This window comes from Bufo bufo, chromosome 5 (genome assembly GCF_905171765.1).
Source record: "Bufo bufo chromosome 5, aBufBuf1.1, whole genome shotgun sequence".
In the NCBI taxonomy this organism is placed as follows: Eukaryota; Metazoa; Chordata; class Amphibia; order Anura; family Bufonidae; genus Bufo; species Bufo bufo.
In genome coordinates, this window is record NC_053393.1 from 454,415,429 (window position 1) to 454,432,547 (window position 17,119).

Sequence of the window (17,119 nt, forward strand, 5' to 3'; positions counted from 1 at the left end):
TATGCGGCTGCCCCACGCATGGTGCCTGTGCATTGCAGACCGCAATTTGCGGTCCACAGCAAGGGCATGGGCTTTACACTAAGTCCGTAGAGAAGAGCAGTATTTGTGGAAGAAGTTATATCGCAGCCCTCAATCAGAAATTTGGTGGAAACAAGTATATATTACTCCTTAATCAGTATTTGGCGGAAACAGATATATAGCACCCCTCAATCAGTATTTAGCCGAAACAAGTATATGGCACCCCTCAATCAGTATTTGGAAGAAACAGGTATATAGCATCCCTCAATCAGTATTTGGCGGAAAACTGTATATAGCACCCCTCAATCAGTATTTGGCGGAACCTGGTATATAGCACCCCTCAATCAGTATTTTATGGAAGCAGGTGTATTACAGCCCTCAATCAGTAATTGGTGGAAGAAGGTATATAGCAATAGCACCTTTAAATCAGTATTTTGTGGAAGAAGGTATATAGCACCCCTCAATCAGTATTTGGCGGAAACTGCTTTATAGCACCCCACAATCAGCATTTGGCGGAAACCGGTACCGTATATAGCACCCCTCAATCAGTATTTTGTGGAAACAGGTGTATTGCAGCCCTCAATCAGTATTTGGTGACAGAAGGTATATAGCAATAGCACCCATCAATCAGTATTTAATTGAAGAAGGTATATGGCACCCCTCAATCAGTATTTGGCAGAAACAGGTATATAGCACCCCTCAATCAGTATTTGGCAGAAACAGGTGCATAGCACCCCTCAATCAGTATTTTGCGGAAGCAGGTGTATTGCAGCCCACAATCAGTATTTGGTGGAAGAAGGTGTATAGCAATAGCACCTCTCAATCAGTATTTAGTTGAAAAAGGCATATGGCACCCCTCAATCAGGATTTTGTGGAAGAAGGTATATGGCACCCCTCAATCATTATTTGGCAGAAACCGTTATATGGCACCCCTCAATCAGTATTTTGTGGAAGCAGGTGTATCGCAGCCCTCAATCAGTATTTGATGGAAGAAGGTATATAGCATCCCTCAATCAGTATTTGGAGGAAACAGGTATATAGCATCCCTCAATCAGTATTTTATGGAAGCAGGTGTATTACAGCCCTCAATCAGTAATTGGTGGAAGAAGGTATATAGCAATAGCACCTTTAAATCAGAATTTTGTGGAAGAAGGTATATAGCACCCCTCAATCACTATTTGGCGGAAACTGCTATATAGCACACCACAATCAGCATTTGGCGGAAACAGGTACCGTATATAGATCCTCTCAATCAGTATTTGGCGGAAACAGGTATCGTATATAGCACCTCTCAATCAGTATTTGGCGAAAACAGGTATATGGCACCCCTCAATCAGTATTTTGTGGAAGCAGGTGTATCGCAGCCCTCAATCAGTATTTGGTGGAAGAAGGTATATAGAAATAGCACCCCTCAATCAGTATTTTGTGGAAGAAGTTATATAGCACCCCTCAATCAGTATTTGGCAGAAACAGGTATATAGCACCCCTCAATCAGGATTTTCTGGAAGAAGGTTTATGTCAACCCTCAATCAGTATTTGGCGGAAACAGGTATATGGCACCCCTCAATCAGGATTTTGTGGAAGAAGGTGTAACGCAGCCCTCAATCAGTATTTGGTGGAAGAAGGTATATATCAATAGCACCTCTCAATCAGTATTTAGTGGAAGAAGGTATATGGCACCCCTCAATCAGTATTTGGCGGAAACTACTATATAGCACCCCACAATCAGCATTGGCGGAAACAGGTTTACAGCACCCCTCAATCAGAATTTGACGGAAACAGGTACAATATATAGCACCCTTCAATAAGTATTTGGCGAAAACAGGTATTTGGCACCCCTCAACCAGTATTTTTTGGAAGCAGGTGTATCGCAGCCCTCAATCAGTAATTGGTGGAAGAAAGTATAAAGCAATAGCACCCCTCAATCAGTATTTTGTGGAAGAAGGTATATAGCACCCCTCAATCAGTATTTGGCGGAAACAGGTATATAACACCCCTCAATCAGTATTTGGTGGAAACAGGTATATGGCACCCCTCAATCAGTATTTGGCGGAAACAGGTATATGGCACCCCTCAATCAGTATTTTGTGGAAGCAGGTGCATCGCAGCCCTTAATAAGTATTTGGCACAAACAGGCATATAGCACCCCTCAATCAGGATTTTGTGGAAGAAGGGATATGTCACCCCTCAATCAGTATTTGGCGGAAACAGGAATATAGCACCCCTCAATCAGTATTTGGCGGAAACAGGTATATGGCACCCCTCAATCAGTATTTTGTGGAAGCAGGTGTATCGCAGCCCTTAATCAGTATTTGGTAGAAGAAGATATATAGCAATAGCACCCCTCAATTAGTATTTTGTAGAAGAAGGTATATGGCACCCCTCAATCAGTATTTGGCGGAAACAGGTATATAGCACCCCTCAAACAGTATTTGTCGAAAACAGTAATATGGCACCCTTAAATCAGTATTTTGTGGAAGCAGCTGTATTGCAGCCCTCAATCAGTATTTGATGGAAGAAGGTATATAGCAATAGCACCCCTCAATCAGGATTTTGTGGAAGAAGGTATATGGCAGCCCTCAATCATTATTTGGCAGAAACCGTTATATGGCACCCCTCAATCAGTATTTTGTGGAAGAAGGTATATAGCATCCCTAAATCAGTATTTGGAGGAAACAGGTATATAGCATCCCTCAATCAGTATTTGGCGGAAACCTGTATATAGCACCCCTCAATCAGTATTTGGCGGAACCTGGTATATAGCACCCCTCAATCAGTATTTTATGGAAGCAGGTGTATTACAGCCCTCAATCAGTAATTGGAGGAAAAAGGTTTATAGCAATAGCACCTTTAAATCAGTATTTTGTGGAAGAAGGTATATAGCACCCCTCAATCAGTATTTGGCGGAAACTGCTATATAGCACACCACAATCAGCATTTAGCGGAAACAGGTACCGTATATAGCACCTCTCAATCAGTATTTGGCGAAAACAGGTATATGGCACTCCTCAATCAGTATTTTGTGGAAGCAGGTGTATCGCAGCCCTTAATCAGTATTTGGTAGAAGAAGATATATAGCAATAGCACCCCTCAATTAGTATTTTGTAGAAGAAGGTATATGGCACCCCTCAATCAGTATTTGGCGGAAACAGGTATATAGCACCCCTCAAACAGTATTTGTCGAAAACAGTAATATGGCACCCTTAAATCAGTATTTTGTGGAAGCAGCTGTATTGCAGCCCTCAATCAGTATTTGATGGAAGAAGGTATATAGCAATAGCACCCCTCAATCAGGATTTTGTGGAAGAAGGTATATGGCAGCCCTCAATCATTATTTGGCAGAAACCGTTATATGGCACCCCTCAATCAGTATTTTGTGGAAGAAGGTATATAGCATCCCTAAATCAGTATTTGGAGGAAACAGGTATATAGCATCCCTCAATCAGTATTTGGCGGAAACCTGTATATAGCACCCCTCAATCAGTATTTGGCGGAACCTGGTATATAGCACCCCTCAATCAGTATTTTATGGAAGCAGGTGTATTACAGCCCTCAATCAGTAATTGGAGGAAAAAGGTTTATAGCAATAGCACCTTTAAATCAGTATTTTGTGGAAGAAGGTATATAGCACCCCTCAATCAGTATTTGGCGGAAACTGCTATATAGCACACCACAATCAGCATTTAGCGGAAACAGGTACCGTATATAGCACCTCTCAATCAGTATTTGGCGAAAACAGGTATATGGCACTCCTCAATCAGTATTTTGTGGAAGCAGGTGTATCGCAGCCCTCAATCAGTATGTGGTGGAAGAAGGTATATAGAAATAGCACCCCTCAATCAGTATTTTGTGGAAGAAGGTATATAGCACCCCTCAATCAGTATTTGGCAGAAACAGGTATATAGCACCCCTCAATCAGGATTTTCTGGAAGAAGGTTTATGTCACCCCTCAATCAGTATTTGGCGGAAACAGGTATATGGCACCCCTCAATCAGGATTTTGTGGAAGAAGGTGTAACGCAGCCCTCAATCATTATTTGGTGGAAGAAGGTATATATCAATAGCACCTCTCAATCAGTATTTAGTGGAAGAAGGTATATGGCACCCCTCAATCAGTATTTGGCGGAAACTACTATATAGCACCCCACAATCAGCATTTGGCGGAAACAGGTTTACAGCACCCCTCAATCAGAATTTGGCAGAAACAGGTACAGTATATAGCACCCTTCAATAAGTATTTGGCGAAAACAGGTATTTGGCACCCCTCAATCAGTATTTTTTGGAAGCAGGTGTATCGCAGCCCTCAATCAGTAATTGGTGGAAGAAGGTATAAAGCAATAGCACCACTCAATCAGTATTTTGTGGAAAAAGGTATATAGCACCCCTCAATCAGTATTTGGCGGAAACAGGTATATAACACCCCTCAATCAGTATTTGGTGGAAACAGGTATATGGCACCCCTCAATCAGTATTTGGCGGAAACAGGTATATGGCACCCCTCAATCAGTATTTGGCACAAACAGGCATATAGTACCCCTCAATCAGGATTTTGTGGAAGAAGGTATATTTCACCCCTCAATCAGTATTTGGCGGAAACAGGAATATAGCACCCCTCAATCAGTATTTGGTGGAAACAGGTGTATCGCAGCCCTCAATCAGTATTTGGTGGAAGAAGGTATATAGCAATAGCACCCCTCAATCAGTATGTGCTGTGCATTTATAGGATTTTGTGCATTTGTGGCCGTGCAGTGCACACTTTGGCTGGCGACAGCCATTTTTTTGGAGTTAAGGTATATAGCACCCCTCAATCAGTTTTTGGCGGAAACCGGTACATAGCACCCCTCAATCAGTATTTTGTGTAAGAAGGTATATAGCACCCCTCAATCAGTATTTGGCGGAAACCAGTACATAGCACCCCTCAATTAGTAATTGGTGGAAGAAGATATATAGCAACCCTCAATCAGTATTTGGCGGAAACTGCTATATAGCACACCACAATCAGCATTTGGCAGAAACAGGTACCGTATATAGCACCTCTCAATCAGTATTTGGTGAAAACAGGTATATGGCACCCCTCAATCAGTATTATGTGGAAGCAGGTGTATCGCAGCAGTATTTGGTGGAAGAAGGTATATAGCAATAGCACCCCTCAATCAGTATTTTGTGGAAGAAGGTATATAGCACCCCTCAATCAGGATATTCTGGAATAAGGTATATATCAATAGCACATCTCAATCAGTATTTAGTAGAAGAATGTATATGGCACCCCTCAATCAGTATTTGGCGGAAACAGGTATATGGCACCCATCAATCAGTGTTTTGTGGAAACAGGTGTATCGCAGCCCTCAATCTGTATTTGGCGGAAACAGGTATATAGCACCCATCAATCAGTATTTTGTTGAAGCAGGTGTATTGCAGCCTTCAATTAGTATTTCATGAAAGAAGGTATATAGCAATAGCACCCCTCAATCAGTATTTGGTGGAAAAAGTTATATAGCACCCCTTAATCAGTATTTGGCCGAAACAGGTATACAGCACCCCTCGATCAGAATTTTGCGGAAACATGTACAGTATATAGCACCGCTCAATCAGTATTTGGTGAAAACAGGTACATAGCACCCATCAATTAGGATTTTCTGGAAGAAGGTATATGTCACCCCTCAATCAGTATTTGGCAGAAACAGGTAAATAGCACCCCTCAATCAGTATTTGGTGGAAACAGGTATATGGCACCCCTCAATCAGTATTTTGTGGAAGCAGGTGTATCGCAGCCCTCAATCAGTATTTGGCAGAAACTGGTATATAGCACCCCTCAATCAGTATTTGTCTGAAACAGGTATACAGCATACCTCAATCAGAATTTCGTGGAAACATGTACCGTATATAGCATGGCTCCATCAGTATTTGGTGAAAACAGGCACATGGCGCCCCTCAATCAGTATTTTTTGGAAGCAGGTGTATCGCAGCCCTCAATCAGTATTTTGTGGAAGACGGTATATAGAACCCCTCAATCAGTATTTGGCGGAAACAGGTATATAGCACCCCTCAATCAGTATTTGGCAGAAACAGGCATATAGCCCCCCTCAATCAGGATTTTGTAGAAGAAGGTATATGTCACCCCTCAATCAATATTTGGCGGAAACAGGTATATAGCACCCCTCAATCAGTATTTGGCAGAAACAGGTATATGGCACCCCTCAATTAGTATTTTGTGGAAGCAGGTGTATCGCAGCCCTCAATCAGTATTTGGTGGAAGATGTTATATAGCACCCCTCAATCAGTATTTGGCGGAAGCAGGTAAATAGCACCCCTCAATCAGTATTTGGTGGAAACAGGTATATGGCACCCCTCAATCAGTATTTGGTAGAAGATGTTATATAGGACCCCTCAATCAGTATTTGGCAGAAGCAGGTATATAGCACCCCTCAATTTGTATTTTGTGAAAGCAGGTGTATCGCAGCCCTCGATTAGTATTTGGTGGAAGAAGGTATATAGCAAAAGCACCCCTCAATCAGTATTTTGTGAAAGAAGGTATGTGGCACCCCTTAAACAGTATTTGGCGGAAAAAGGTATATAGCACTTCTCAATCAGCATTTGGCGGAAACAGGTATATAGAACCCCTTAATCAGTATTTGGCAGAAAACGGTATATGGCATCCCTCAATCAGTATTTTGTGGAAGCAGGTGTATCGCAGCCCTCAATTAGTATTTGGAGAAAGAAGGTATATAGCAATAGAACCCTTCAATCAGTATTTATTTGAAGAAGGTATATGGCACCTGTAAGGAAACCAAGTATCTTTAAACCACATTCGGTAGTTTCCTCCCGAACCGCCCGCGCCTGGTGAATATAGCGCTCCGTTCGGCAGTTGAAGTAGACGAATTCCATACGAAATGCCAATAACTTTTTAAGATGATTCCCTTAATAAAGCATGCGAATCCCCAAACATCAGCCGAAGTCAAGAAGAAGGGTACAAATAGTACACGCTTTAATTAACACACACAGGCTTTTATGCAAGTCCCCATGCAAGGGGACATCCCACAGGGAGGGACACAGTATAGCCAATCAAGTACAATGGAAACATAAAACCCTTCCAGCATAAACATACAATGCCCTCCCCTAGTCCTGGAGATAATCAAGTCTGATAAAGTAACAACTTGATTATCTCTAGGCAGAAAAGTCACAGTTTTCCCCAATATCTGAAACACCCCTTTATACAGGAGGTATCCCCACAAATCATATGTCCCCTGATAGCCCCGATCTGGGTGATCAAAATATTCAAATTTCACCCAGATCTGTTTAGGGGTTCTCAAAGAGACTTGGAAGTCTTCTGTGACCGGTTCACCCTGGGTGGGCTGTCCAAAATAGTTCCATAAGTTTGGGTGTTTTTGCCGGTCACTTTAGAAAATGGGGGATTTCTTCACAGCACCCCTCAATCAGTATTTGGCGGAAACAGGTATATAACACCCCTCAATCAGTATTTGGTGGAAACAGGTATATGGCACCCCTCAATCAGTATTTTGTATAAGCAGGTGTATCGCAGCCCTCAATCAGTATTTGGCAGAAACAGGCATATAGCACCCCTCAATCAGGATTTTGTGGAAGAAGGAATATGTCACCCCTTAATCAGTATTTGGCGGAAAAAGGAATATAGCACCCCTCAATCAGTATTTGTCGGAAACAGGTATATGGCACCCCTCAATCAGTATTTTGTGGAAGCAGGTGATTCGCAGCCCTTAATCAGTATTTGGTAGAAGAAGATATATAGCAATAGCACCCCTCAATTAGTATTTTGTAAAAGAAGGTATATGGCACCCTTCAATCAGTATTTGGCGGAAACAGGTATATAGCACCCCTCAAACAGTATTTGTCAAACAGTTATATGGCACCCTTAAATCAGTATTTTGTGGAAGCAGGTGTATTGCAGCCCTCAATCAGTATTTGATGGAAGAAGGTATATAGCAATAACACCCCTCAATCAGTATTTTGTGGAAGAAGGTATATAGCACCCCTCAATCAGTATTAGGCAGAAACTGGTATATAACACCCCTCAATCAGTATTTGGTGGAAACAGGTGTATGGCCCCCCTCAATCAGTATTTGGCGGAAGAAGGTGTAACGCAGCCCTCAATCAGTATTTGGTGGAAGAAGGTATATATCAATAGCACCCTTCAATCAGTATTTAGTGGAAGAAGGTATATGGCACCCCTCAATCAGCATTTGGCGGAAACTGCTATATATCACCCCACAATCAGCATTTGACGAAAACAGGTTTACAGCACCCCTCAATCAGAATTTGGCGGAAACAGGTACCGTATATAGCACCCCTCAATCAGTATTTTTTGGAAGCAGGTGTATCGCAGTCCTCAATCAGTATTTGGTGGAAGAAGGTATATCGCAATAGCACCCCTCAATCAGTATTTGGCGGAAACAGGTACATAGCACCCCTCAATCAGTATTTTGTGGAAGAAGGTATATAGCACCCCTCAATCAGTATTTGGCGGAAACAGGTACATAGCACCCCTCAATGAGGATTTTGTGGAAGCAGTTGTATTGCAGCCCTCAATCAGTATTTGGTGGAAGAAGATATATAGCAATAGCACCTCTCAATCAGTATGTAGTTGAAAAAGGCATATGGCACCCTTCAATCAGGATTTTGTGGAAGAAGGTATATGGCACCCCTCAATCATTATTTGGCAGAAACAGGTATATGACACCCCTCAATCAGTATTTTGTGGAAGCAGGTGTATCGCAGCCCTCAATCAGTATTTGGTGGAAGAAGGTATATGTCCCCCCCTCAATCAGTATTTGGAGGAAACAGGTATATAACATCCCTCAATCAGTATTTGGCAGAAACATGTATATAGCACCCCTCAATCAGTATTTGGCGGAACCTGGTATATAGCACACCTCATTCAATATTTTATGGAAGCAGGTGTATTACAGCCCTCAATCAGTAATTGGTGGAAGAAGGTATATAGCAACCCTCAATCAGTATTTGGCGGAAACTGCTATATAGCACACCACAATCAGCATTTGGCAGAAACAGGTACCGTATATAGCACCTCTCAATCAGTATTTGGCGGAAACAGGTACCGTATATAGCACCTCTCAATAAGTATTTGGCGAAAACAGGTATATGGCACCCCTCAATCAGTATTTGGCAGAAACAGGTATATAGCACCCCTCAATCAGGATTTTCTGGATGAAGGTATATGTCACCTCTCAATCAGTATTTGGCGGAAACAGGTAAATAGCACCCCTCAGTCAGTATTTGGCGGAAACAGGTATATGTCAACCCTCAATCAGAATTTTGTGGAAGAAGGTGTATCGCAACCCTCAATTAGTAATTGGTGGAAGAAGGTATATAGCAATAGCACCTTTCAATTAGTATTTTGTGGAAAAAGGTATATAGCACCCCTCAATCAGTATTTCGCAGAAACTGCTATATAGCACCCTCAATCAGTATTTGTCGGAAACAGGTATGCAGCACCCCTCAATCAGAATTTGTTGAAAACAGTTATATTGCACCGCTCAATCCGTATTTTGTGGAAGCAGGTGTTTCGCAGCCCTCAATCAGCATTTGATGGAAGAAGGTATATTGCACCCCTCAATCAGTATTTGGCGGAAATTGGTATATAGCACCCCTTAATCAGTTTTTGGCCAAAACAGGTATACAGCACCCCAAATCAGAAATTCGCGGAAAATGGTACCGTATATAGCACTCCTCAATTAGTATTTGGTGAAAACAGGTATATGGCACCCCTCAATCAGTATTTTGTGGAAGCAGGTGTATCGCAGCAGTATTTGGTGGAAGAAGGTATATAGCAATAGCACCCCTCAATCAGTATTTTGTGGAAGAAGGTATATGGCACCCCTCAATCAGTATTTTGTGGAAGCAGGTGTATCGCAGCAGTATTTGGTGGCAGAAGGTATATATCAATAGCACCTCTCAATCAGTATTTAGTGGAAGAAGGTATATGGCACCCCTCAATCAGTATTTGGCGGAAACAGGTATATGGCACCTCTCAATCAGTATTTGGTGGAAGAAGTTATATAGCACCCCTTAATCAGTATTTGGCGGAAACAGGTATATAGCACCCCTCAGTCAGTATTTGGCCGAAACAGGTATACAGCACCCCTCAATCAGAATTTTGTGGAAACATGTACCGTATATAGCACCGCTCCATCAGTATTTGGTGAAAACAGGTATATGGCACCCCTCAATCAGTATTTTGTGGAAGCAGGTGTATCGCAGCCCTCAATCAGTATTTTGTGGAAGACGGTATATAGAACCCCTCAATTAGTATTTGGCGGAAACAGGTATATAGCACCCCTTAATCAGTATTTGGCAGAAACAGGCATATAGCACCCCTCAATCAGGATTTTGTAGAAGAAGGTATATGTCACCCTTCAATTAGTATTTGGCGGAAACAGGTATATAGCACTCCTCAATCAGTATTTGGCGGAAACAGGTATATGGCATGCCTTAATCTGTATTTTGTGGAACAGGTGTATCGCAGCCCTCAATCAATTTTTGGTGTAAGAAAGTATATATCAATAGCACTTTTCAATCAGTATTTAGTGGAAGAAGGTATATGGCACCCCTCAATCAGTATTTGGCGGAAACAAGTGTATGGCACCCCTCAATCAGTATTTTGTGGAAGCAGGTGTATCAAAGCCCTCAATCAGTAATTGGTGGAAGAAGGTATATAGCAATAGCACCTTTCAATTAGTATTTTGTGGAAGAAGGTATATAGCACCTTTCAATCAGTATTTGGCGGAAACTGCTATATAGCACCCTCAATCAGTATTTGTCAGAAACAGGTATGCAGCACCCCTCAATCAGAATTTGTTGAAAACAGTTATATGGCACCCCTCAATCAGTATTTTGTGGAAGCAGGTGTTTCGCAGCCCTCAATCAGTATTTGATGGAAGAAGGTATATTGCACCCCTCAATCAGTATTTGGCGGAAACTGGTATATAGCACCCCTCAATCAGGATTTTGTGGAAGAAGGTGTAAGGCACCCCTCAATAATTATTTTGTGGAATATGGTGTATCACAGCCCTCAATCAGTATTTGGTGGAAGAAGTTATATAGCACCCCTCAATCAGTATTTGGCGAAAACATGTATATTGCACCCCTCAATCAGTATTTTGTGGAAGCAGGTGTATCAGAGCCCTCAATCAGTATTTGATGGAAGAAGCTATATAGCAATAGCACTCCTCAATCAGTATTTTGTGGAAGAAGGTATATAGCACCCCTCAATCAATATATGGCGGAAACTGGTATATAGCACCCCTCAATCAGTTTTTGGCAGAAACAGGTATATAGCACCCCTCAATAAGGATTTTGTGGAAGAAGGTATATGACACCCCTCAATCAGTATTTGCGAAAACAGGTATATAGAAGCATAAAAACATGTGAATGTGTCGGCAGATAAGAACCATTTGGCCCATCTAGTCTGCCCAATATACTGAATACTATGAATAGCCCCTGGCCCTATCTAATATGAAGGATGGCCTTATGCCTATCCCATGCATGCTTTAACTCCTTCACTGTATTTGCAGCTACCACTACTGCAGGAAGGCTATTCCATGCATCCACTACTCTCTCAGTAAAGTAATACTTCCTGATATTATTTTTTAATTAAAGGGGCAAAGGTTTAAAAGTATGTCCTCTTGTAGCAGTTTTTCTTCTTTTAAATATTCTCTCCTCTTTTACCTTGTTGATTCCCTTTATGTATTTAAAAGTTTCTATCATATCCCCTCTGTCTTGTCTTTCTTCCAAGCTATACATGTTAAGGTCCTTTAATCTTTCCTGGTAAGTTTTATCCTGCAGTCCATGTACTAATTTAGTAGCTCTTCTCTGAACTCTCTCCAAAGTATCAATATCCTTCTGGACATATGGTCTCCAGTACTGCGCACAATACTCCAAATGAGGTCTTACTAGTGCTCTGTATAGTGGCATGAGCACCTCCCTCTTTCTACTGTTAATGCCTCTCCCTATACACCCAAGCATTCTGCTAGCATTTCCTGCTGCTCTATGACATTGTCTGCCTACCTTTAAGTCTTCTGAAATAATGACCCCTAAATCCCTTTCCTCAGATACTGAGGTTAGGACTGTATCACTGATTTTATATTCTGCTCTTCGGTTTTTACGCCCCAGGTGCATTATCTTGCACTTATCAACATTAAATTTTAGTTGCCAGATTTTTGACCATTCCTCAACTTTTCCTAAAGCCTTTTCCATTTGGTGTATCCCTCCAGGAACATCAACCCTGTTACAAATCTTTGTGTCATCTGCAAAAAGACACACCTTACCATCGAGGCCTTCTGCTATTTCGCTGATAAAGATATTAAACAATATGGGTCCCAGAACAGATCTCTGAGGTACCCCACTGGTAACAAGACCATGGTCTAAATATACTCCATTGACTACAGCCCTCTGTTGTCTGTCTCACAGCCACTGCCTAATCCATTCAACAATATGGGAGTCCAAGCTCAAAGACTGCAATTTATTGATAAGCCTTCTGTGTTGGACAGTATCAAAAGCCTTACTAAAGTCTAGATAAGCAATGTCTACTGCACCTCCGCCATCTATTATTTTAGTCACCCAATCAAAAAAATCAATAAGATTAGTTAGACATGATCTCCCTGATGTAAACCCATGCAGTTTTCATCTTTCAATCCATCGGATTTTAGATGTTTCCACAATCCTCTCCTTAAGTATGGTTTCCATTAATTTCCCCACTATTGATGTCAGGCTTACTGGCCCATAGTTGCCCGATTCCTCCCTACTACCTTTCTTGTGAATGGGCACAACATTTGCTAATTTCCAATCTTTTAGGACGACTCCTGTTACCAGTGATTGGTTAAATACATTTTTTATGGTTTTGCTAGTTCACCGCTGAGCTCTTTTAATAGCTTTGGGTGTATCCCATCGGGTCCCTGTGACTTATTTGTATTAATTTTAGACAGCTGACTTAGAACCTCTTCCTCTGTAAAGACACATGCATCAAAAGATTCATTAGTCTTCCTTCCTAATTCAGGTCCTTTTCCTTCATTTTCCTTTGTAGAAACTGAACAGAAGTATTCATTGAAGCAGTCAGCTAGTTCTTTATCTTCTTCCATATACCTTCCTTTTATTTTTAATTTGGTAACTCCTTGTTTTAGTTTCCTTTTTTCATATGGCACCCCTCAATCAGTACTTTGTGGAAGCAGGTTTATCACAGCCCTCAATCAGTATTTGGTGGAAGAAGGTAGCACCCCTCAAATTGTATTTTGTGGAAGAAGGTATATGGCACCCCTCAATCAGTATTTGGCGGAAACAGGTATTTAGCACCCCTCAATCAGTATTTGGTGGAAACAGGTATATGGCATCCCTCAATCAGCATTTTGTGGAAGAAGGTATATCGCAGTCTCAAGCATTTTTCTGGGGGGCAACAGGTATTTTACAGCCGTTGCAATTAGTCACTACAATAGCGTTTGTCCCCCTATATAGCTGCGGTATCGCAGCAGAACCGCACACAACTGCTGCACAATACAAATACACTATAATATACTTTGTATGTTAGAAAGTTTATTTTAAGTATATCACACATCTATCGATAGCACACCTATACCAGTACTTAAAAGGACTTTTGTGGCCCTATTAGCTAGCGTTTGGTGTCCCTAACTGCCCCAAAATGCAACCTCTCCCTACTCTGGCAAAACACATAATGTAAAATGGCTGCCAGATCCAGTTCTGTTATAGGGTTGGGGGTGTGTCCATGTGCTGAAACGTCTCAATTGGCTGTCCTGTCCCACCTGAAGGATGTGTCAAATTTCGGCGCTATGCAAAAAAATATGGTGTGCGTGCGAATATCACCATATGTTCGCATGTTCCACGAATTTCGAATGCGTTCGCCGCGAAACGACCTCCGGGCGAACCGTCTTTACAGGAGATGACTACAGCTGGTACTCAGAGCACAGGGGAAGGGCTGTGAAGCAGCTGAGTGCAGAGAGCACTTTATAGTGAAGCTCCACTTCCTGAGCAGTTACAACAGCAAAATTAAACTTCATATTCACACTACTCCTGATAATAAAAGCTACACAAAAGGAATGTTTGTACTGCTCTGTTCTATCTAGTGACGTCATCGCACAGGCGCAGTGGAGATGTCTGAGCAGGGAAGCGGTCAGACATTCACTGCGCATGCGCCGAATACATACGCTCACACGGAGGATCGCATTCCGGAGGAGATGGGCGGGCTGGAGGGACGCGCTGGGCGGCGGCAGTTTGTGAAGGTAGACGGAGCCTCTAGGTGCTAATGACGCCCCCATAGCACCTAGAGGCTCATTAGCATATTAATAAAAGTTCTTTTTTTTAGCAAAACGGCTGCCCCAACACCTATTATATTAGGATGGTTTGGCAGAGCAGACACTAGCGGATCGCTAGTGTCTAACAGCTAATTATGTGAAACGAAGTGATAGAAACCCTTTAAATGGACCACAGTAGCCGTTATCAGCTCTTTTACTACATTTTAGAACAGTGCAGCACTTGTAAGCATTTGTGGTCCGAAATGTTTCAATTATATGATGAAGATTCACATTGTTTCACCAGCAACGACTTATTCCACAGACTGTTCTAAATGGCATTCACTTCTCTTGTAATAACTGCAAAGATTTAAAAAAAAATCTAGTGAACACTAGGTGGCAGTTTAGAACTTTTAAACTTAACTAATGTAGCAATGTACAATTACTAGACTTACAGTTTTTGACATGTAAAAATTATTCATTAAGTTTAAAGGCAGTAAAAACTGTCAAAATATGCTGTGACTGTCACCAAGGGAAGTTGTAAAATGAAAGATCTAAATAAAAGCAGTACTGCTGTAAATATCTTGCTTTTTGTTGCTATCTTCTCTGCTGGATTTCCACTTCAGGGACAGAAAAAAGGAAGTTACTCTGTGTGCATTCCGTGTGTCCGTATTTCCGTTCCACAAAAGAATAGAACATGTCCTATTATTGTCCGCATTACGGAGAAGGATAGTACTGTTTTATTAGGGGCCAGCTGTTCCGTTTCGCAAAATACGGAAGGCACACGAACGTCATCCGTATTTTTTGCGGATCCATTTTTTTGCGGACCGCAAAATACATACGGTCTTATGCATGAGCCCTTACTAAGAGGAAATGCTTGTCAGACAGCACCCATGCATGGTTCCCAAGCTTAGCCTTTATCAGTGCTAATTTCCTTTGAATATGTCTGTTTGTTTTCCCTGGTGCTCTTTGGTATAGGTTTTATTCCATACAAATGTGCATATAAAAAGAACACAGAGTTCATGCCTTACATGATCAGAGGAGACCTGTTGGAATGTGGACCTGATGGAGGAACCTCCAAAGGGGAACTCTACTGGCGGGTTTACACAGGGCAATTGTTCAGCGACAATCAAAAAGGAACATTTGTATAGACATTCGTTCCCGATAACTGACCTGTGTAAAGGTGCCGCTGATCACACAACAAACAAGCAAAATGCTTGTTCATAGGGTGAAATTATAATTTCTGCAGACGCCTAAATCATTGTTTCTGGAAAGCAGACCTGTGCTGTGTGAACAACAATCTGCTGGCCAAAAATATAGAATCTCTATGAGGATGAGTAATGGCTACTGCTACATCCCAGTACAGTAGAGATTATTGCTGCATGTAAATGCAGGTCTTACCTTCACTGACATGCAGGCAGTTTTCAGATCCCTTCCCGATAATTGCCTGCTTGGTCGGTGCATATAACCTCAACCTCATGGCAGCAGCCATCGCTTGTAGAGATGATTGCTGCATGTAAATGCTGCTCTTTCTTCCACTGACGAGCAAGCAGTTATCAGGAAGGAACGGTCCCTTATCGATTATTGCCTGCTTGATCGGCGCTTGCACCTCAACAAACATAAAGGTTGTGATAGCGATCATCACTCTGTGAAATTGCATCGGTTCCTCATACAATCCTCAGTGTACGTTGATTGCATTACTGTTTGCATTAGACACTACCCTAAAAGTCCATTAATGTACAGTACATATAGACGAACAATGCATCTATGGATCACAATAAATACATTATTCATCCTAGGATGCAGAAATAAGTCCCTTCAGCCACAATAGCACTTAGTGCTCCACAATGGAAACACAATGAAAAAATATGATGGAACCCTGCGTCCTGCTATATCTTCATCATTTATTCCCAACCTTTAAACAGTATTTCCACCCAAAATTTCTAGGTAACTATTGTTTATTTTTCAGTGTACCAATGTACAGTATTCTTACAAAAACCAAACCTACTGTATAGATTTTGAATTTTTTTTGTTCCCTTTGCAATTTTTAAAAAAATGTCCTCTAGCCATGCTTTTAGAGATAGCAGGCTCTTCTCCTTGTGGTGTAAGAGCTGTGCTCTGTGACAGGCAGATGTCAGGTAGTGAGGCTCTAACATGACCCCCACACAGTCTTCTACCGTCCTTTGTATACTAGTTATACTTTTTGGTGACTGGGGAAGTTTCTGAATATTTACAGAGATGTTCCAGGCGGGCTAAGGGGACGGAAGGCTTCTGGAAGGTGGGGACGATAGCACTTTTCTCTAAGATGTGTTACAAATAGAGTTAAGTGAACACCTAGATGTTCGGGGAGTTCGGCCAAACTTTAAAAAAAAGTTTGGGTTTGGGACCCGAACTTGATCCGAACTTGGACCCGAACCCAAACCCCATTGAAGTCAATGGGGACCCAAACTTCACTTTATTATTTTCTGTTATAACATGGTTATAACGGAAAATAATAGTATTAGCTTTTTCAGATCTGAGTTTTCACGATCGTGAAAACTCAGATCCGACAGTATATTCTAACACAGAGGCATTCCCATGGTGATGGGGCCGCTTCAAGTTAGAATATACTAAGAACTGTGTACATAACTGCCCCCTGCTGCCTGGCAGCACCTGATCTCTTACAGGGGGCTGTGATCCACACAATTAACCCCTCAGGTGCGGCACCTGCGGGGTTAATTGTGCGGATCACAGCCCCCTGTAAGAGATCAGGTGCTGCCAGGCAGCAGGGGTCCGTTATGTCCACAGTTCTCAGTATATTATAACTTGAAG